We start from the raw sequence: 22,197 nt of genomic DNA, 5'->3' as shown, positions 1-22,197 counted from the left end.
ACAAACAGACCATCAATGATGTCACAAGGCTAATCTCATCGCGCCTCAAAACCCAATTAAAAAGCAGAGATGTGTGGCTGCCAACATCAGGAATCTAATCACATTCCAGGAAAATGTGCGTAATTTCCGCGGCTTTCTGCTGAAGTTGAGATAGAGATGGAAAGGACAGGCAGCGGGAATGAGTGAGGCTCATAACACTCAGACCCCAGAGGTAGGCCTGAAAAGGTGCTGCGGTTCAGCTCAGGTGGATCTACGTTCATGATTGTGACTGTTTGGGTGTGTTTCTGATAGTATGGGAGGATGGAGTAGAGTATGGGATCTAGGCCAAAATTAAGAACAAAGAAGTAACATCATGTGCCATCTCACCACCCACTGAAAGAAACAGCAGTTAGAAAAGAAACTGAGATAATGAGTCTACAAGTATATTAGTGAATAGTGGTAATATTAGAGCTAAAAATAATGTGCTTATGTCTAATTCTGTTCATGAATAAATCAATAAAAGTGTGAATACGAGAAAAGATTTGAACCTACGCTGGTTTGCGCATTAAAAAAGCAAAGCCTTCGATACTTCATTTAGTTATTACCATAGTTGAACAAGAGATAGCGGTAAGCAGCAGATAAGCTGATTTTAACTAAAGTAGAGTTGGGGTAATTCATGCTAAATGTGATCATTTGGATATCCATTACACCTTAACTTTCTCTGGTTAAAATTTGTTTTTAGAAAGACATTACCTGATGATAACAAACAAAAATATTTCTTGATATGTTTGGTAATTCTAAATTAATCAAAATTAAAGTAAAAGTACAGTAAACCAAAATTTAATTTTAAATAAAATAAAATAAAAAATTTGATTTAACTTTTGAACAATTTAAGAAAGATATTAAGCTTTTTGCTAACTTGTGTAACTATACTAATTCAAATACAAATGTAGGCTATGTTCACACTGCAGGTCTCAATTCCGATTTTTTTTAGCTCAAGTATGATTTATTTTTAAAAAAAATTAGCGTAGTTGTTTGCATTACATTTTAAATACGACCTCCATCAGGCCCCAGTTTGAACAGTCTCCAGTTCCAGAAACAACCTGCATGCTCATTAGAAGATATAACGTCACACTTCACATGCTGAGTTTATGTAAGGAAATATGGATGCTGCGAGTGTTAGTATTGATTTTAAAGTTGCTGTCTAATCAGGGCCAACTATACATCTAAATGGTAAAAGATAAAAGAAGGCAGAGAAGAAAAAGAGTGTAAATGTTAACAATGACCGTTTTTGTGGAGCTGTTGCTGCTACCTCTGTGCATGTGTGAATGCAGATTTGGAGCCAAGAATGGTGTTAGTTTGACGTGAGGGACCTCTGTCCCTTCATCCGATGTAAAATTTGGATGAAGTGTGACATGACTGTTCACACTGCCGTCGCTTTGAGAAATGTCAGATATGTATCCGATTCAGTACTACATATGGAAAAGACCTGGGGTTGATATAAAAAAATCGAACTTGTCACATCAACACTGCCATGAAAAAAGCTGATATGTGTAACATAGGGATAAAAAAATTGGAATTTGGTCGCATTTACCTGGAGTGTGAACTTAGCCGTAGTCTCATTCTAATTTACTTTTTGTTGCTTATTCCACATTATTATTGGTAAACAAAAGATATGAACTGTTTTTACTTCTTTTTGTTAGTAAGTGTGATTGAGTGTTGCAATGCAAAACAAACCATGAGTTGAAATTTAGCTTTTGAGGTTTGATGAGTTTCTTAGACTTAAAATAAGTCAGTTTTTCTCGATAATCAAACTGTCTAACTTGGCATGAAACTAATCAGAGATTAAGGCTATCTAACACTGACAACAACATACTTAAAGCCTTGTTGGAACTGTTATGACTCAGAGTAAATGTCTGGTTGTCTTTACTGTTACTCTGAAGCAAGGGTTGGGGGGTTGAGAGGTTTGGAGTGATACTGAGGTGGGGCGGGGGGCTCGCAGTGGTAAAGGTGGTCAGTTCATGACCTGGTCAGGAATGCATTCAGTCTTTGGTGGAGAGCCACAGGGATTTTGCACCAGGGGGAAACTCAAAACCTCACGTAGAAAGCCTGTCAATCACCTCTGGGCCTTTGCCTGGGGAGGCCTGTGGCTCCAGCTCCATACACACACACACTCTTACAGACAGATCAGTGCAGACCGAATGGAGTCAGTCAAAAAATATCCCTTCTCTTGCTCCTGATTTTCTGAGTTCAGAAATGTTCTTCACACTGGTGTCTGACTGTCTATGTATTTCAGGGTAGGGGGTGGGTGAGGATTTGCTCCGTTTTGCTGAGATGGAAGCAAACATAGTTGACAGCTTCCTTCCTCGCAGTAAACATTGCAGCGCCACTTAGACATGGGTCAGGGACAAGAACAGCCCTCCGCCTCCCACCTACTGCTTTACTCACCCACCAGAAGAGAACACTGAGCCCACCCTCTGCACCTCTTCAGGTTTCGGGTGGTAACGCTTCCCAGCTCTTTGTCTCGCAGCCAGACGTGTGATCTGATTGTCCACATTAACCTTTCATCTCCTCACAAACACACCTCAAGTATAACCTTTTCTTTTTTTGTATTGTCTCACCTCCACTACACACATGCATTAAACCCTCTCAGCTCAGTCTTAAAGGACACTGGAGAGTCTTTCAGAAGACAAGACACTTTTATGTCAACAGCTCTTTGCTGGACTAAAAAAAGCTAGATGGACACACAGGTCACTTGTCAGAGTTTAGACAGCATGTGCATATTTAGAATTTTCATTTTCCGATATTTAATTTTTGCTTAACATTTTGCTTAACAGCACATTGCAATGCTTTTCTAGTTTTTTTTTTTTTTACACCACTCAGAGTCATACAATTTGACAAACTATTTTACCGAAAGACCTTTTATCCATTTAGTTTGGGTTTCCCTTGTGGTTAAAGGGGCTTGACTATTATTGTTCTATAATCATGAACAAAAGCCAAGCTTGCGCACAGCCATAATGTTCTGTTTGAGAAGTCAGCATTGACCTAAAACCTTCAAAGCCACAGCTACTTGACATGGCAGGATGGCTGAAAGAGACAGATTTAAGCAGATAATTTAATTTGTTAATATTTAAATTCATGTCTGTCATGATTCATATCCAGTTAATGTCTGTATTACTATTACAGATTCAATAATGACATTTGAAATCATTTTACCACCAATCTAGCATTTTTTTCAGACTTTTCAAACTCTTCGCCTACAGTATAAATGTTTTAATCACAAAAACAGGGACCTCCGCTACAAATTGCCTACTGGATGTATTGTCTTTTGATTCTGTAGGTTTTTGGTGTCAAAATGAGCAACAATAGAAGAAGAAGAGGCTTGAACATGAGTCCATACTGATAAAATTGAAGTCAAGCTACTATTTATCCATGTTTGTTCCTTCAGTGTATAAAGTGACCCGGTTTTGCCTCCAAAGCTGCTCATTGCTCCTATTCAAACCCACTGGTGAGATAAATGGCAGACATTTTGTCACAGTGAAATGATTTGATCGGCGACTGGTTCCCTAGTCTGTACCAATTAATTGCCACACATTCATCCTCGTTTTCAGAACAACGTTCATTTATTTATGCTCAATATTATGCCTGGCATGTCAATTAATTATCAGGAAATTTGTTGGTAAGACTCAGCTTGTATGTTGGAGTAATTGTGTGTGTATATGTGTGTGTAATTGAGTGACGTTGCCTCTGTGGGGAGCTGGGGATTGGACTGCCAATTCTAGATGCAGTTTTCACGTCCTAATTGAAGTTGGTCTTTGAAGTAATTAAGATAAGGGTGTGGAGACAAAATAATTGGTATTATGCGACAGTAATTAAGCCATACTGCCCCCCCCTCCCCCCAAGCTCCTTCTTGTTTGCTCTGGTGATGGACAGACTAACAGATGAGGTCAGGCAGGAATCCCCGTGGACTATGATGTTTGCGGATGACATTGCGATCGGTGGTGAGAACAGGGAACAGGCGGAAGAGAACTTGGAGAGGTGGAGGTAAGCATTTGAAAGACGAGGAGTAAAAGTTAGTCATAGCAAGACAGAGTACATTTGTGTAAATGAGAATGAGGCAGGTGGAACAGTGAGGTTACAAGGAGCAGAGGTCACACAGGTGCAGAACTTTAAGTATTTAGGGTCGACTGTCCAGGAAAACAGGGAGTGTGGTAAAGAGGTGAAGAAGAGAGACCAGGCAGGACGGCGTGGATGGAGAAAAGTTTCAGGAGGGATTTGTGACAAAAGGGTGTCAGCAAAGGACAAAGGAAAGGTTTACAAGACAGTGGTGAGAGCAGCCATGTTGTATGGTTTGGAGACAGTGGAACTGACAGACAGGAGACAGAACTGGAAGTGGCAGAGCTGAAGATGTTGAGGTTCTCCTTGGGAGGGACAAAGATGGACAGGATTAAGAATGAGGTCATCAAAGGTACAGCACAGGTTGAAGGACTGGGAGATAAAGTTAGAGGCCAGACTGAGATGGTTTGGACATGTGCAGAGGAGGGACAGGGGGTATATTGGTAGAAGGATGTTAGAGACGCAGCTGCCAGGAAAAAGACAAAGTGGAGATATATGGATGCAGTTAGAGAGGACATGAAGGTAGTTGGAGTGAGGACAGAGGACACAGAGAACAGAGTTAGATGGAGGAGGATGACTCGCTGTGGAAACCCCTATAAAGGGAACAGCTGAAAGAAAAAGAAGAAATTCAGCAGGGGGGCTTTTTATCATAAACAATGCATCAGTCTGCAGCTGTTGCGTTGATGCATCTTCTGCTTATTAAAAGCAATTAACTGAAACTGATCAGACTTAATTCAACAATTTTTTAAAGTTACTGTCATAACTACAAAATCTTAACATGCGTCAGCTTCTGTGTATAAAGCACAATAGGAATTTGGGACCAAAATGCCATCCTTTTGATGTATAAACTGCATTAGAAGTGTGAAGGAAACCAAGATCAAAAGAAATGTTAAAGCTGCTGCCAGTAGCATATTAAGGGTCCCCATGGTAACTACACACCTGTGTCTGTCTGTGACAACTTTTGTAAAAAGACAAGCAGACAGATTTGAAAACTAGAAAGTTAGTCTCAAATAGTCACTGTGCCAAAAACTATAGGTTGTACTCCAAAAATGTTTTGAGTCAGGAGTAGCAGAAGCATATGGTTGAAACACATGTACAGTTTTATGCATTAATTGTGTTTTATGTGTGAAATTGCACAAGTAAAAGACCATTCACTTCCAAGTGTGAAGAGAAAACTGATCTCAGATACAGTGGAAATCAATGAAAATTTGGATGTGCGCATTTGCACTTTGGGGTGATTTGATAGAAGGCTGTACATCTTTTAGCATTTAAAGACGAAGTGTACTAAAACAAAAAATGTCTAGATTTTAATTTATAAACTATATTAAAAAGTGTAGAATTTGTTGGGAAAACTTTGGAAAGTTTAGACCGCTCAATTGTAGTGGGATGATGTTATACCCTAAATTGAATAATCTGTCATAAAAGCTCCAAAATTACAAACCTTACACTGTTATTCTTTAAAAACTGGACATTCTTCACTACACTGAACTGCATACACAACTTCGCTCAGTTTGGGTTTGGTTGTTTTGTCCTTAGGATGGACCAACCTCTGCCTGAGAGTCCTGTTGGGTTTAAACTGTACTGGGATGTTGTGTTTGGAGAAAATCCTTCTAAGTTTCTCGGATACTCCAGCAACATAAGGAATGACAACGTTCTTTCTGCTGTTCCTCTCCTTGGCCTTTTTTGAATTTACCATGGCCTGGATGACTGAGAATCTACACCAGCAAATATATGTGACAGCGTAGTGAATCAAAATTGTGACGGAACCAGGAGAACAAGAGAGAAATAGAAATAAAGGTGCTTTAATGCTTAGACGTTGGCATTCTTAATTATTCCACTGCTAAACTCCAGCTCCTAGAGCCTGAAACAGATCTGTAGCCTGGATGTATTGTGTGTTTGTGTTCGATTTGTGTGTATTAAATTCTCCATGGGTAGTAAACACTTTTGCTGTAAACCCCCTCAGCTTAGAAAACACCTCTTTAAGCTAATGGTAACCCCTCTTAACCCACGAACAATAGTAATTTCACGTCATTCACAGGAAACTGGACACCCTCCACACACCCACACACACAGACAAACACACACATTGTCTTAGCCTTTCCGATGCTTTACGTCTCCACAGAAAAGCTACTTAAACACATCAGCCAATTTCTGAAGAGATTAATCGTTTAAGGTGTGTGTTTCTCATCTATTTACATACAGGAAATGTGTCAGGAACACACGCACACACACACACACACTTAAAAATCATGCTCACATGTTCACACACACTTTCAAACTTGACTGCAGGATTAAACATTTAGAGATAGGTGTGAACAAAGACAACAGCTGAAATAGTGGACACGTGTGTGTTTTTGTGTCTACGGTGTGAGAATATGTGTGCATGCTTGATTTTTAGTGTTGGCACAATTCCAGCCAGCCAGCTTAATCCTGCCCCCACCCCCTCCATGAGCTTGGCCACAACTAAAACAGGTAATATACACTGTCTCTGGCTAAATGCAGTCTGCATGCAAAACCAAGCTCTGCAGACGTGTGCTTTTTGAGTGCTTACAGCTATTTTGGAGAAGGATGCTAAGGCTAAATAAGAGGGAACATCTCACAATAGTGCAGGTGCCACCAACAGTCTTGGGTGCTGTCCAATTTAGTGGCGTGTTTCTCATCTCCTGTGTGTTTGAATATGTGTGTAAGTGTGTCTGTTTCTTACTATGTGTGACATGACCTAGCTGTGGTTAAAAGCAGGAGTTGTAAGTAGAGTTAATAAAGGCTTTTTAAGCAGCATCTTCCTCTGGTGGTTTGACCCCACCCCTCAACTCCACCACCCACCCTTTTCTGCTTCCATATTTTGTGCATGCATGTGTTTCCAGTGTTTGAGTGTGTGTGCGCGCATGTGTGTGTGAGCAAGATATGCATCTGCACCTGATCGCTGGTTTGGAGCCACAAAGAATTTCTCTTTCTCAGTTTTTGATTTTGTTCCTCTCACTGGCTTCTGTCCAGTTTTGTTTTTCTTTTTGTATATTTTGTATATTTCGTTATCATTCAATTATTTGTGCTGAAAATGTAATTGCTAACAGACAACAAACACCTTGGGGTTTGATAAGTAAATTGCGGACCATAACTGCAGATGAATAACCTTTTTTAAATATTGATATTAATATTATTATATAAGTTTTTATTCCAATTTGTATTGTCATCAAGGATGTTTTAGATACTTTTACCTTCCACTAAGTGATTAAGCTTTGAATTACAATATTGTATATTTAGAAAGTCTCCTGAATGGTGGCATTCAGCTTCATAATTACTGGCAAGTCATGCTAAAAATACTTAGCAATACTAGCCAACTGCAATGTACAGTATGTCCTTGCTCTTTATCTGTTGAAACACTGTGGAAACATGTCTACTAACAGAGATGGGACATTTTTGTGTAAGTGACTTATTTAATGACATACAAGTTGACAGAAGTGAAAATAAAAAAGTTTATTACTCTACCCATCACCACTTTTTATGCACAAGGTAGTCAGCCATATTGGATTTTGAGGTTGGAGTTGGTTAGAAATCTCCTGACTTTCCAAGTTAGCGCAATATGAGAAACAATCAAGTGGCTAAGTAGAAGATGCTCTGGGAACCTCAGTGTCTTATATTTTCTTTTTTATGATGTGGTTATGTTGGTGTCTTTGAAAGATGCCCTCCAGCACACTGGAGTAGATAATAGTCAAGTGTGAAGTACTCAAGATTAAAATCAGACTCACTACCAGCTATCTTTGTCTGTTTTTCACAAGTGATGGTAGAATGGAGTGAAAGATAGACAGATGGAATGAAGCTGTGTCCACAGTAATGATGGCACTGTTACAGTCTGTACTGATAAAGAGGAGCCAAACCGAAAAGTCAGGCTCTCGCTTTACTGGTCCATACTTGTCCCAACCCTCACCTATGATCCTGAGATTTGGATCATCATCAAGCAAACTAGATCCCTAAGGGGTTTTCAAACACATCCCATTGAAAGGAGACCCTTGGGCAGACCCAGAATTTGCTGGAGGGATTACAAATTCTCCCCGGCCTGGGAACACTTTTGAAACTTCCAGGAAGATTGTGAAAGTGTCACTGAGGGTTTCCCTCCCGGACTTGTTACCTCTGTGACCTAAACTTAATTTGTTAAATGGATAGCTGGATGGATGACCACTATGCTTTAAATTTATTCTGTCTTTATATATATATATATATCCCTCCAGTCTTTTGCAGTCATGGGTCTGTCACAAATTAAAAGAGTATCTATCACTCTAACAAGATATATAGTACAATGTATATGTTTGAGTTTAGCTGCTGTCTTTCTGGGTTAACAGTAAATACAAATATAATGTAGAAGCTCCTGAAACAGCGGCAGTGTGGTAAAGATTAGTTTTGTGTGTATTTCATTGATCTCAGTCTTCTTTTTTTTTTTTTTTTACTGAGTTGCTCACATGCACATAAAAACTCTTTACTTTAGGTAGACATCATAAAAGTGTCACTTTGTCTTAACCTGTTAATTCTATCAGTCCATGCATCTTGTCCTCAGGTCATTTTCTTCCCTTTAAGATCTGGAGTAGTTAAGATATTACCACACAAAAACACTTGTTGGTGCCGCTAATGAGCATAGATTACAGCCCTGAATTTTATCTGGCTGCCTGCCTCTAACCCATTATCCAATTCTGACTTCTTTAGACAGGTAGCAACAAAGGGAAAAATGTGGCCTTGCTCTACCTCCATCAGCCTCCCACCGATTTGTGCAGAGCAAAAAAAGAAATAAAAAATGTGGCTCTTCAGTAACAACTAGAAAAAGAGCCACAGAACCCTTGTGTCAACATTTAGCGAAAGTTAATTGTTTTTGTTTTTTGGTAAATGTTATCAAGATAATGCAGTAGCTTCAACTAAGCCACATATCTGAGGTTTGGCTACAATGACAAATTCAAGTATAAATCACTAATGTCAGCCGATGGCTAATACAAGCATAACATTGAGATGGAAAAATAAGACTTAATGACATTTATGGGTGCAACTGAATTGACATGTAAAATATGGATTATGTGTCTGATAGTAATCTGACTCCTTTTTTTAGGAACCCTTTACAACGAATGTTGACCTTGCTATGGTGTAAGAAAAAAATCATCCAGAGCATGAATGGATTTTTATTTAGTGAGTTCTTCAGACATGTTGTAGGAATGGAAATTTGTAAAGTGTTTGGAGTGTGCACACAACTTTCATAAAGGTCATGATAGTTTATCATTTTAGTGATAGTGTATTGGGATCCTAGGGGGAGTGTATTCATTACATGGGGTCCATGCAAACCAGCGTAGTTTGGTCATCTAAAATTTGAAGTATGACTGATTACACTGGCCTCATGCCTTGACTACAACTGTGATTGTGACAAGATCATAGAAACAACCACATAATACCCGTGGTGGTAGCATTGTGCTGGCATGGCGTGATTTTTTAGCACATAGCTGGAGCTAGTCATGCCAGAGCTAGGTTAGATGCATGGTGTGATCATGATGATGGTCATAAATGCTTGTATCATCGTGAAATAATTTTCTTGTTATATAGAGTGTGGTGAAGACATGAGAGAGCATTTCAGAGATGCACGAAATGGCAGAGAAAAACCTATTCGGGTTGTATTATTAGGTGCATAGCAGCATCATGTTTGGCTTCACACCAAAGATTTTCTAAATTTGCCATGATTCAGCAACATTCTAATAAGATGGGGAGAGACGTGGGGTTGTCATTCATTGTGAAGGGGCCTTTAAGACAAACATTTCCTGCTGTGCAGAGTCATCCTAATCCCTGGACATACTTTTCAACATTTCTCCTGCAACAACAATGTTCAAGGATCTCGATGACTGTATATCTGTAATTTCTTGATGATCATCTTTGTAAAAATACGTTTCAATCAAACCTGACTTCTTTAACTTATTTTAACAAGTTTGGATAGTCCTCTCCAATTCACAGTTCTTAAATTAGCCAATGAACAATGACACGTTTGACCATTTCCAGCTGATGTTGTATAATTTTTAAGCATCGGCTGATTCTGATGACATGCTGATACTTCAGTGTATCCTTACTGTTTTCACACACACATGAGGTTGAAATACTGTTTGTAACAAGGTGAAAAAAAAACAAAAGAAGCAAGAGTACACTTACTCTTTGTATAGGTCATGGTTTGCTTGCTCATAGCACCAATTCAAAAGCCTTGACAGTTTTCTTTCAGTCATATAAAGATCCATTTGGTTTATTTTTCTCTATCATCTATCCTCTTTTTTAACCTGTAGTCATTTCTGCAAAGGTAAATGTTGTTTAAACCATATTAGTTCCCCACTGAATAATACAGCTGTTTCTTCTTTTTGTCACCATGAAACAAACACAACAAAGCATAGAAATCCTGTCATCTTCTGGTATTTTGGTGAGTTAACTGGAGATGAGAGCAGATTCATAGCTACAAATGATTCAGAATTTCTTTATAAAGACACAAATCAAGTTTTAAACTGGCTTAGTTGCGTGTGTCGATTGGCATGTAAAAGTAGGGCAGGGTTTCTTTTTGACTCTCCAATGCTTCTAGTTATAATGGTTTTGTTATGATATTTCAAGATTGTTTTCTCATGTCTTTGTTTCCTCTTAACTGGGGTTTCAATATAAAGTGCTAGAGATATGCATTTCTATATGTTACAGGAACTTTGATGGTAAAATCAGGCAGACAGCCAAGCTACAGTCCTTGCACATTCTCACTACATCTGAAATAAAAAAGAGAAGTATTCTCTGGAGAGGATGAGCAGAGGACATACAGTACATTCACACAGCACAGGCATGCATGCATGTGAGCATGCAGTGACAATGTCAAAATATCAACACTTTTTTTTTTTTTTTTTTTTTTTTTGTACCTCTGGGTCCCAGTGTGTGAGGAATGAAGAAGTAACAGCACTAGTTAATTCCCCCCTCTGAAAGGTGTGACATGTTTAAATGTAATGACTTGGCTTGCTGAACTGAAACCAAACACTGCTTTAAACCACAGGGGTGTCGTGGATGGGAGCCGAGAAAGAAAGGGGGCATGGAGGCAAAGGTTTCTTATCCAAATTAATACAGAGCCTCGCTTTTCATCAAAGCCTTTATTGAGTTTTATAGACTGTTCCAATTCACAATGGCTCTTTCAATGTTCTCTTGGCAAAAGGGTGCTGCAGATTCATGTCCTCTTTTTTTTTTTTTTTTATTCACACTAAACATTTTCCTTATTTCTATCTGGGAGCTGTTTTTTTTTTTGCTATTCATCTATTCCCCTCGCATCTCGCCTTTCTGGAGTCATCTTTTCACGGCCCCTTCATTGACAGTCTCCCGCTCCACAACCTCCCCTGGTCACCGGGGAGCTCATTCTTAGTTGCACAAAAAACGTCCGTCACGGATTGCCTTCCTCCCGTCTGCCTGTGAATTAGCTGTGTGATTACACTGAGCTGGTGGGGTAAAGCCTGTGGTTGGATTAGGGGCTGCACGGGCTGAGGCCTCTGATTGGAGCAACCCAGCAGAGTACAGACGGACCGACCAACAGACAACTGAAAGCGCTGACGGGCTAACTAGCCACAGAGGAGAGCAGAGTCAGGATCTGCGTGGCATGTAGTTGTCACTTTGGCACATCGCACTGATACTGGCTGCAGGGAAAGGCCAGCCAGATACAGTCAGTGCCAGGAAGCTACAGAGAGGATACTGTTCAGGCTTTGGGTTGTTATTTTTAGTTCTGGATCAATGGGACCGGGTGTGAGGGGGCTGACATTAACTTAAGTCTAACTAGATTCTTCTCTGCAGTAAAGTTTGTCTGACAAATTGTAATTGATTATGCCCTATCTTGTTCAAATGTCAACGAAATGTCTTATTCCCAGGAGGTCAAATACAGCCATTTTTTTCAAAGTTCTGCCATGATGATGTTAGATGTCAGTATCAAATCTGTAGTGTTTGCTTATAAATAACTGACAGGATCTTCATAGGATGCCGGGAGATAAGATCAGGGTGAAATTGCATGACCTGCAAACATGAAAATGAAATCAAAACCCTATTGAAACACTTAGTTATGAATATTTTGGACTAGGCTTATGCATCACAATCGATGTGGTTAGATTGAAGCATTGTGTGACATGTGAACCAAGACCCATAGAACAGGTTTAGGAAAAGATTACTTTTGGTTTAAAAGTACACTGCTTCATAATGATAAAGCTGAATTGCATGTTTTACAGCCTGCCTGGTTCGAAACTGATTGTAAAAGCTTTCTTCTGCATTGATTTGTTGGGTTATAACAGAATACCAGATGTGATGACAATCAGGTGAGAATGAGCTGGTCTGTTACAAATCCTTCAAGAACTTTTTATATGGACATCGTGGACATCAATAAGATTTTTAGGAATCGTAAGAAGTTCGTGAAAATTAAACAGCTGCTTGTTTATATAACTAAGTACAGTATTTATAACGTTTGTGTTTAGTTTTGTAGTTTTGGTTCTTGATGGGGTCTGACTCTTTGAGTTCTATAAAGCTTTCTCTTGGTTTTCTTTTACCGTTGTCTGTTATTTCACTTTTATACTAAGTATTTACCTTATTTCTTGCATTATTTTTGAAAACCTGACACCATATGCCTACTTTGTATAGTCTTCCTGTCTGTTCTCACACCTAGTCTTAATTTGTAATTGCCATTTACCTGTTTTAAATTTGTCATTAACATTTTAGTATATAGTCTACCTGGGTTGCTCTGCTTGCTGCCAGTTCATTGTGTTTGTGCTGACTTCTTTTTTTGTGTGTCTGCCTTGTGATCTCTGATTTTCTTGGATTACCTGCATTTTCAATGTTTTTACCCAATTCTGTTTGGAGTATTAAAGACTTAGTTTTCCTCACCTAGTCTTCGGTGAGTTTTGCACTTAGGTCCTTTTTAGCCCTTTTCAAAAAATACTTCAAGTCGAATCTGAGATGCGTTCTCAGTTTGATTTATGCAAGACCAGAGATGGCATGTGGAGCTTGAAGTCAAACCCCTGTTGTTAGGCTTCCGAACAAATAGGACAGGTAGTGACAAACTTGTACAGATTGATATGTGAAAAGGACGCAGGCAGGCATCACTACATCACCTGTGTGACAGACCACCTGTGCTTAAAGTTGACTGCAAGATTTAGAATAGGAGACGTCCAACACACTTAAGGCATAGTGCTTGACATTAACACTGCTGAGTTACACTTCACACTTCGTTTGGTTCCACAATGCCAGATTCATTTCAGATAGCACTCATCATTGCAGGACATAGCCTGAGGCGGCTTTAAGAGAGGCTCATCTTTGCAGCCATATCACAAGACTGTTTTGTGAAAGGGTCTACTTTCTAACCCTTAACACTATAGGTTGTTGATACCCAAAGATGATGATCAAAAATTTATAAGTTCATGTTACTTGGCAGACTAGTAGAACAAAATAGAAATTTTATTTTGACTTTTTGGCCTTGTTTCATAATAAAAATAGACATTTAATCTTATCCTGCGTGTTAGGAAGATTAGTTTCTCTTGTTACTGCCACTTTTTTATGCTAAATTTCAAGATGGAACAGTTTATCCACATTTTAATGCCAACTTACGGGGCAAGTTTTAAAGTTAGCATTTCTAAAAGCTAGCACATATGACTGTCTAAGTTACCACATTACTCTGTGTAATTTTGTACTGTATCATATGGATTGTATGATTTTGGATGTGTATTGTTTGGTTAAAATACAAGAAAGATACATTCTTCTGAATGAAAGAATGTTTTCAGGAAGAACTACTTGTTTACAGCCGAGTAAAAAAGTCTGAGAATTTTCTTATCAGTTAACTTGTGGCATCTGGTGAATGCTCACAATAATTAGGTTTGTTTTCACTTTTAGCTTCTATCACATTGTTGTTGGTTTTTTTCCAATTATGGGGAATCCCAGAACATCACATAAAAACAAAAGAAAACTATGTCTACCCTTTTTAGCTTAAAATGACTTATTAATCTTCATGTCAGATAGCTGAACTGTCATAAGTGTTACCTTACACAATAAGATTTATTGTTTTTGGAAGGTACCGATTTGCCCTACATAAACGGCCACTCCTTTAGTGTTACTTCACTCTATTGTTTGTTAAATAAATGCAGACAGCAGAGCTTTGTCTTCAGTCTAGTCTTTGAGAAAGACCTTTCACCAACCAACTCTGCTTTTACATGTACAGTCTAATTTTAATGTGTCTAAACCATAAATTAAGATGACAAATGTAGTAGTGTGCTTGTCTGTGCCTATGTGTGTGCTTGAGCAGTCCAGGCCAATCCAAACAGGGGTGCTGACATCCTTGAAACGTGTTGCTTGCTTGCTGTCACGCTGTGGCTCTCAGTCGTCTGCAAACAGAGTTCTGAATGAGGGGGATTCTGGGAGTAAAAACCCCATGCTGACCCGTCTGACCTTGGTTGAGAGTGTCTGGCAGGGGAAAAAAAATACAGAAGAAGAAAGAAGGATGAGATGAAACAAGTGGGAGGGAAGGACAGAATAGATGGAGATAGACTGAGAAATAGAGAGGGAAATAGATATAAAAAGTGAGGCAGGAGAGGGAGAAATAGTTACAAAGCAATAACCACAAAAATCATCCCTTTAACATCAAGGGCAACAGCGATTATTAAGCTTTCAGCTGCTTTGGCAGCATAGTTAAGTCTGTGTAGAAGTACAATAAAGATAGCGAATTATGACTGAGATGTATTTCTCTCTGCTGAGAACGGGTATCAGTGAGGAGTCCATTTGAAAGCTTCGTTCATTACTTTACGCAATTTGATTTTTGTGAAATCTAAGCAGAATTTTTAATGGTATGCCACACTGCTCAATAATTCCACTGATAAGAGCCAGGGAGAATGGGAGTGCAATGGCCTGTGTAAATCTGTGACTGAAGACATTGCGGTTATCGCTCTCCTGCCGCCATCCTCATCCCATCCTCCATCCTTCCCTCTCTCTGCATTCATCCTTTACGTCCTCCCCTTTTTCCACCACGTTTTGTCTACATTGGGTTTCTTCGCCTCTTCCCTCTTTTCTCTCCATTCCTGTCTTCTTGTTTGTGTCGCGTAACATCACACCGGCTCGTACATGTTTCACTTTCCTCCCAAGCGACCGTACTGTGATCGATTGTCTGTGCCTTTGGACAAGCACATTTAAATACATTTTTATCTCGTCTGAAGCGTTTCCACTTCTTGTTGTCCTTTTTAATAAAACGAGATAAACCCAAGCTTCATTAAAAAGGTCACCTTTTGTTTATGCGTTGTTGTTGTGGAGGTGGAGGTTTGCAGAGAGACCTCAGAGGTATATCAGTGCCCATCAGGAGAAGACCTTTCATTACACTTCTATACTAATAACGTTAAAAAACACACACACACACACACATAGAAGAGATAAGGCTCCCCTTTAAAAGCGAATGCATTATTTAACACAGCAGCTAATGGCCCAGATTGTCCTGTAACAATTGAATAACATTGGCAGATAACGGCGAGCCTTTGCTCTGCACCTTTTAAAGGATGGTCCTGTGAAACTATAGATAGTGGCCCTGCTCCACAGAAAAGAGGGAGGAGGGGGGGTCTTCTCTGAGCCAGGCCACAAAACATTACTCCAATCATAAAATAAGACCGTCACCAGAGGTCTGGTCCAGGGAAGAAAGAAAAAGTGCTAGAGTAAAAGAGGAGATGGGAGACCAGGGAGGGGGTGGAAATCAATAACATGTTGGTCAGTATTAATCTGGCATCAATATAGCCTGTATCTTTTACTTTTCATGGTAATGGCTCCAGTGATCTCTTAAAGTGCCTCTCAAGTGCTTAAAGGGTTACTGATAGCATCTTATCAGAGCACTGGCCAAGAAAAGACGGTAAAGGAGGTAGGGGTTAGTACCAACAGGGTCCTGGGCCAGTTTAAGGAGGGTTAGGAATGTGTACATGTGTGAAGATCCCCTTTGATGACCAATAGACCTTCAGTGAGCCCTGATCTATCTGAGTCAAAGCAGCCAGTCTATCACAGACATGCTTCTGGACCACTTCATGTTACCCTAACAGGACATATTTTGTTTTGATGGAAACAATGCTGTCACAAGTTTTTATTTTGCCCTTTTGAAACTCATCAGAAAGTCCAATATTTGTGATTTTGTATGGAACCTCAAAGCTTTCACCACTGGAATGGCATTTTGTTCTCCATATGCAAAGTAATTGACTGTCTTGTAAAATAATTAGTAACTTCTAGAACTTCATTAGATTATACATTTTGTGATATTGTATCTTAATGAATTATTGGTAATGATTAGTCCTTGATCAGTCTTACAAAAGTTCTTTTACTTTGAATTAGCCTTCAAACTCTATGAAACAACTTACTACTTCAGCAAACACTAGCCGATATTTTTCAATTATTGCAAAGCTTTACAGTGTAATTACGTGGAAACTCTTGATAATTATGTTCAGAAAGAATTTTAGGTGATAAATTTATGTTGATTTAAATGACCCAACTTTATTTTATAAAGTTCACAGATCAGTATTTTATGAGCACTGTTATTGTGCATGTTTCCTTTATTTTTAAGGGGTAAATGGCCTGCACCTGTATCACGCTTTATCTAGTCCAAGGACCCCAAATTGCAGTTTTGTCTCTGTCATGCAACAGTAAAACAGGTATTTTACCTTTAATATTAGTCAAACTTTACTTAATAATTAAGCAGTGTTCAAGAAACATGAATAAGTACTTCATATAAGGACATGTTTTGTTTCAGGATTAGTCTGTTCATTACATTGATTTACAATAAGAACACCTCAGAGGAAAAAAACGTTTTTGACCAAAGTAAAGTCACTATTTCTAAGTAGAAAAATAGCACTCACATGATCTGTTAGGATTCAGAGTATGTGTTGGGGATCACTCTTAGCTACTACCACACCACAGTGAATCATTTGTGGCAGCCATTTAAAATTAATCTGACTCCCAAATTTAAGTTGTGGATGTACATCCAGTGATAGGAGAAGTTTTGCAAACACACACATAGACATTTACATGATCATCATCTTTCATGGTGGTGGGCGATAATAACCTCCTAAAGTCCATTTATACAGTTGTCTTTGACTTATTTTATTTTTACAGGTCTTATTTTGGATAAAGAAGTCACATGACTATGAAAGTGACATAATTTTCCTCTATATCCTTCCCCCAACAACACCAACCAGCAAAGTGGCAACCCGGAAAACACAGTGAGGCTTTCTGACAGACTGGGGTGGGATACCGATGCCTGGTAGATGTAGTCCACCCTGCAGGGTCTATGAGGGATTACTTGAGGGAGGGAGAGCCATGCCAGAAATAAACTGTGTTTGAGTCTTTGTGTGTGTTTGTGTGTGTGTGTGTGTCAGGCATTGGCAGCATGCCCTACTCACTGATCCCGTTGGATGCCTTCCATTGGCCTTCTTCCCCTTAACTCCCCGATTCCATCCTCCATCTCTCTGTTCTTCTTCAGCTCTCTTTTTATTTCTAGTAAAAGCACGAATGACTCTTCCACATTTCTGCATCTGATATCATAACGGAAATTCATCATTTTAATCTAGTATTTGGACATGCCTTACTGTGATATGTGCAGAATAAAAACATTGGTGTTTTGTAGGTTCACCAAAGTGCTATGTTTGGTCATCATTTACACTCACTTTACTCTTTACAACATTTTGGTTCTATTGTCTCCACTTACAGTGGACTGAGAGTCATCCAAAATGTTCACAAAATGCTGCATATCAAAAATAAAAAACGTTTTAAATCTCAATGCCCATAAAAGTATTGGGATTATCCAATATCTTTACAAATACAGCTGATTATCCTATTAAGCTGAACTCTTACTATAAATAGTATTTTAATACTGATGTAGATTTGCGGGGTCAGAGCGAAGGGGTAGAGGGGATAAGTGTTTCTAGCAATTTATTTATTTTTTTATTTTTATTATTCAATGCCCCTTCCTCCCTCCTTCCACTCACAAGCTCTGTCTTGCGCCCGTGGTCTTTTCTGTGAATATTCTACACTAATACCATTCTCCAAATGTCAGAATGGAAGAGCATAAAAACCTTGGCTTTATGATTTTATTTTTCACCTCCAGAGGAAAAAAAAATAGTCCAGGAGAGGGTTTCTTTTATTCCCCCTTCCCTCTCTCAGTCTCTACCTCCATCTCTCTTCTGTCTGCCGAGCTCAGTCTCTCTATTCCTGCTTCATTCCATTCCATTTTATTCATATTCAACAGTCAATCATTTTCGGAAAAAAGAAAGTGAGAGCGAGGGAAGCAAGCTGAGAGAAATCCGGAGATTGCAGATGGAAGTGGTATTTTTTTTTTTCTTCATGTTCTTATCCTTCCGCATTTGAACCGGCGATGTGGAAAAGCGCTAGGAGCACCGCTTTACATAGCAGCCTCCCTCTCATCAAAAGCCGCCAATCGGGCCTAAATCAGCATGCAAAATGCCACTCAACCCTGTAGCCTTTATTAAAGTTTGCAGGGACTCAATTTGAGATAGCGATCGTTCCTATTAAAAAGCCAAATGTAAGATAGTTTTTTTTATATAAATCTCAGGGTGGAATGGAATTGTTAATCAGCATAGGCTGATGTGATTTCTCTGTCACAAATCCTGCCCAGGGCTCAGCGGCACACCAGCTTTACCGTAACTTCGGGCTTAGCAGTCGCCACGGAAACCAGAGGAGGGAGGAGGGTGTAGGGAGGTGGCGGGGTGGACTCGGGTGTGTGTATGTGCGTACGGGTGAGAGGGTTGGAGGGGTGGGGGGTTGGCTTAGCCCTCTTTAACCCCACCAGCTTCCATCAGCAGACGTCCTTGATGAGACGGGTGCTGATAACAGAGATTGATCTGTGTTTTATTTTGCAGAATGAAAAAGACAGGTTTGACTTGAAAACACAACATTAAAAGACCTTACTTTTTGAATTCTTTTGAAGTAAAAGAAATTATGTATATTGCAAAAGCTGCAGAACATCATATGATGTTTGTTTTTCCAGGCTTACTCGAGCTCCAGTATTTCTATTTGTCTTTAAGGGAGCTATTCTGTAGTGTGAAATTGGGTGGCCCCCCTAGTGTGACCCGAGAGTTGAGGTTTTAAAAAGGATGAGAGTGGTTGTCTCCCCTCCCTCTCTTCTCCCCTCTCTCCACTCTTGGCCTGCAAGTCCTGTCTGGCACAGCTTCCTGTTTGCAGGCTGAGCTGTGGACCCTTGCCCCACAGCCCCTCAGACCCATGGTTCCCTGGATCGGTATCGACCACGCTCAGAGAGCAACACCAGCTTAACCCTCCCAAACCACACAAAACACAGTACATTTAAAATAAAATACAAAGTGTAAAGATGTGGGAGGGGACTGGAGACAATGCACAGTAAGGAATAAATCAGGCTGTTGTGCTTTTGTAAAATCTCAATGGCCCCAAAGACAAATTAAGCTCAACCCAAAGGAGCATCTAAACATAAACATGATTCCACAATGCAGTGAAAGATTGCACAGCCAGTGCCCTCCTTCGCTACAATGCAATGAATTATCTTTAAAATATCTTCCATTTCCTCCTCCTGTGAGAAAATAAATGCACCGAAGTGGCAGATTATGTGAAAACTCAAATATCTTCAGAAAGTCTGAGACATAGATTTCCAAAAATTATCCTTGTATATATAAATCACACAAGCCACCATCTGTAGTACATTTGCAATCATAATTTGACAACCTTCCCTGTTAACAGAACTCCTGTCTCACCAGACTTCCCAGCATCCTTACAAGTGGGTGTTATTTTTGACGATGAAAAGTCTGTAATCCAACACGCGAGACGAGGAGATAATGGCAGCAGCTGTCAAGCAAAAGAGTTAGCTATGAGCGTCAGAAGGACACAGATTGGTGGAATATAAAGTTTTGAGAAGTCCACACAAACAAGAATTTTCAGAAGTTGTAAATCATTACGTTCATCCCCTCATTTTTTCAGACCCATAAGAAAGGTACAAGTTATATTTCAGGGATTGTGTTGTTTAGGTCAACAAAGAGCTTAAGAGTTTAAGAGTGTTTGTAATGATGCACATTCCCTGCTTTTGTCTCTGCCTGTGTTATTGTAGTCTGTGGTTTGGATTAGCAGCTCTCTAACCTGGCATGGAGTCAGCTGCCGTCTCTGTCTGATGATGTCACAAAGCTCTTAGCTGATGGTTATCTGTCGGTTTGGCTGAGCCCGCCGGGTCTGGCTTAGTCGCAGTGTCTTGTGGTGTTGTTAGTAGACTTGTGGTGCATGGGCTGGTGATTGCATTCACTGCGCTGCCATAGGACGCATTATCCAGAGGAGCGATTGGACAGATAGCAAAAAGGAAACCCTAGCCATCGTTTGTGGACCCAAACCATTTGGCAAAGGTCAAGACAAAGCTAAACAATTCAAGGTCTCTCTATAATCTTAAAAATTAGAGACCAGATGCTGCAAAAATCTAGTGAAATTGTGTCTTAAGTGAAAAACACAAATCTCTTATGTTACAATTTAAGGTATTTCATAATTTCTTTTTTACACAAGGAAAAAACTAAAATACTTGTGAAATCAATAGCAGAATTAATGCATTAGACAGACTTTTTAGAGATCCATCACTTGTTTTCCCATTTTTTTTCTTTAATCTAAGGCACACCAGTTTGGTATTTTGCTTATCACCTAACCTTTTTTTTATCTTTGTCAGTTTCTATCTTTAAATCAAAATTAAGTTATTGAGCATTATTGTACAATGATAGAAAAATGTGAGAAAAATGAAGTCAGTGACACAAATCAGCATTAAAAATCCTCAGTTGAAGCAGAACTGGGTTAACTGAAAGGTGAACTGATCTTGGGTCAGAACAGAGACAAAGCCTTGTGTCTAAAGTAAGTCATATTTGTTTATTTTCTTCAATATGAACACTGCTAAGAGTTGGCTGTCGTAGGATCAACACATCACCCCATGCAGCGCGGCTTCATCAGCCCAGGGCTAGAGGACAATCTTTTGTCTTTGACGTGAGCATGAACACACGTACATACTTGCAAAATGGCAACCAGACAAACACGCATTGCTTTTGGGGTTGTTGTTGCAGGATCTTTCCTTCCTCACTCTCCCCCATATGATATGTTTACCAAATACCTGTTTAGAATGCGGCGGTGGCTGCGCTGCGCGCTCCCTTCTAGTCCCCGAGGATGCTCGGCAGTAAATGGCGGTATTATTTGTCAGCTCTGGCAGTGTCTTGAGGCTGCTTCAGAGAGATACAAGGAGGCAACTGATAAGGAGAGCATCAGAAGGGCAGTTAATTGCCTCCAGTCTCCGGGAGCTGGGGAATATTTAAAATCTATGGGATTAAAGACAGATTAAAAACTGCAGAAGCAGTGGGCCCAATGGCGCTTAAAGATTGCAATCAGCAAGGGTAATGGCGGAGAAGAAGGAGGAGAGAGAGAGGGAGGGAAAGAAAGGAAAATACTGAGCGAATGCTGCGGCTGGGGGAGGAAGGGGAGGGAAGGTGAAAAAAAAAAATGACAGATAGGAAATTCAGATCCGCTCCTAATGCCCAGGGTTCCATCTTGTAAGCACGATTCATCTACGTGTAAATCGTTTTTTTTTCACCCCCCTTTTTTTCCTCTCCCCTGCTCATCCGAGGCCTGCTTTGCTAGCGTTGCTGCTTCTTCTTTGGCGCTTTGCTAGGCGGCCCTTATCAGTCCATCTGTGAATTAAAAGCTCTTCTCCCTGTGAGGATTAAGGAGGTTGATTGAAGACGGCACGAAAACTAACTAATAAGTCGAAAATGTCAGGAGGGCACTCTGTCGAAACTGTGTACTTTTCATAATAAAGCTGATAAAAAAAAACGGGTGCAGGAGGGACTGGAGCAGGGCCGAGGAAGGAAAGAAAATCATTTAAGATGTTGTGGATGGAAAGATGGCGGGAGGAAGACAGAAGGACAAGAATGCTAGCTGGATCACAACCTATGTGACTGCTCTCTGGTGTAGCAGGCACAAAGAAAAAGCCAATGGCAGCATCTTCTACCCTAATCTGGAGAAGTTCCACCCCTTCCAGGATTATTTGTATTACAACTACAACAGGGGAGATAGCTACAGTGCTAT

The sequence above is a fragment of the Kryptolebias marmoratus genome, linkage group LG18 (assembly GCF_001649575.2).
Source record: "Kryptolebias marmoratus isolate JLee-2015 linkage group LG18, ASM164957v2, whole genome shotgun sequence".
Classification (NCBI taxonomy): Eukaryota; Metazoa; Chordata; class Actinopteri; order Cyprinodontiformes; family Rivulidae; genus Kryptolebias; species Kryptolebias marmoratus.
This window is presented reverse-complemented; position numbering follows the sequence as displayed.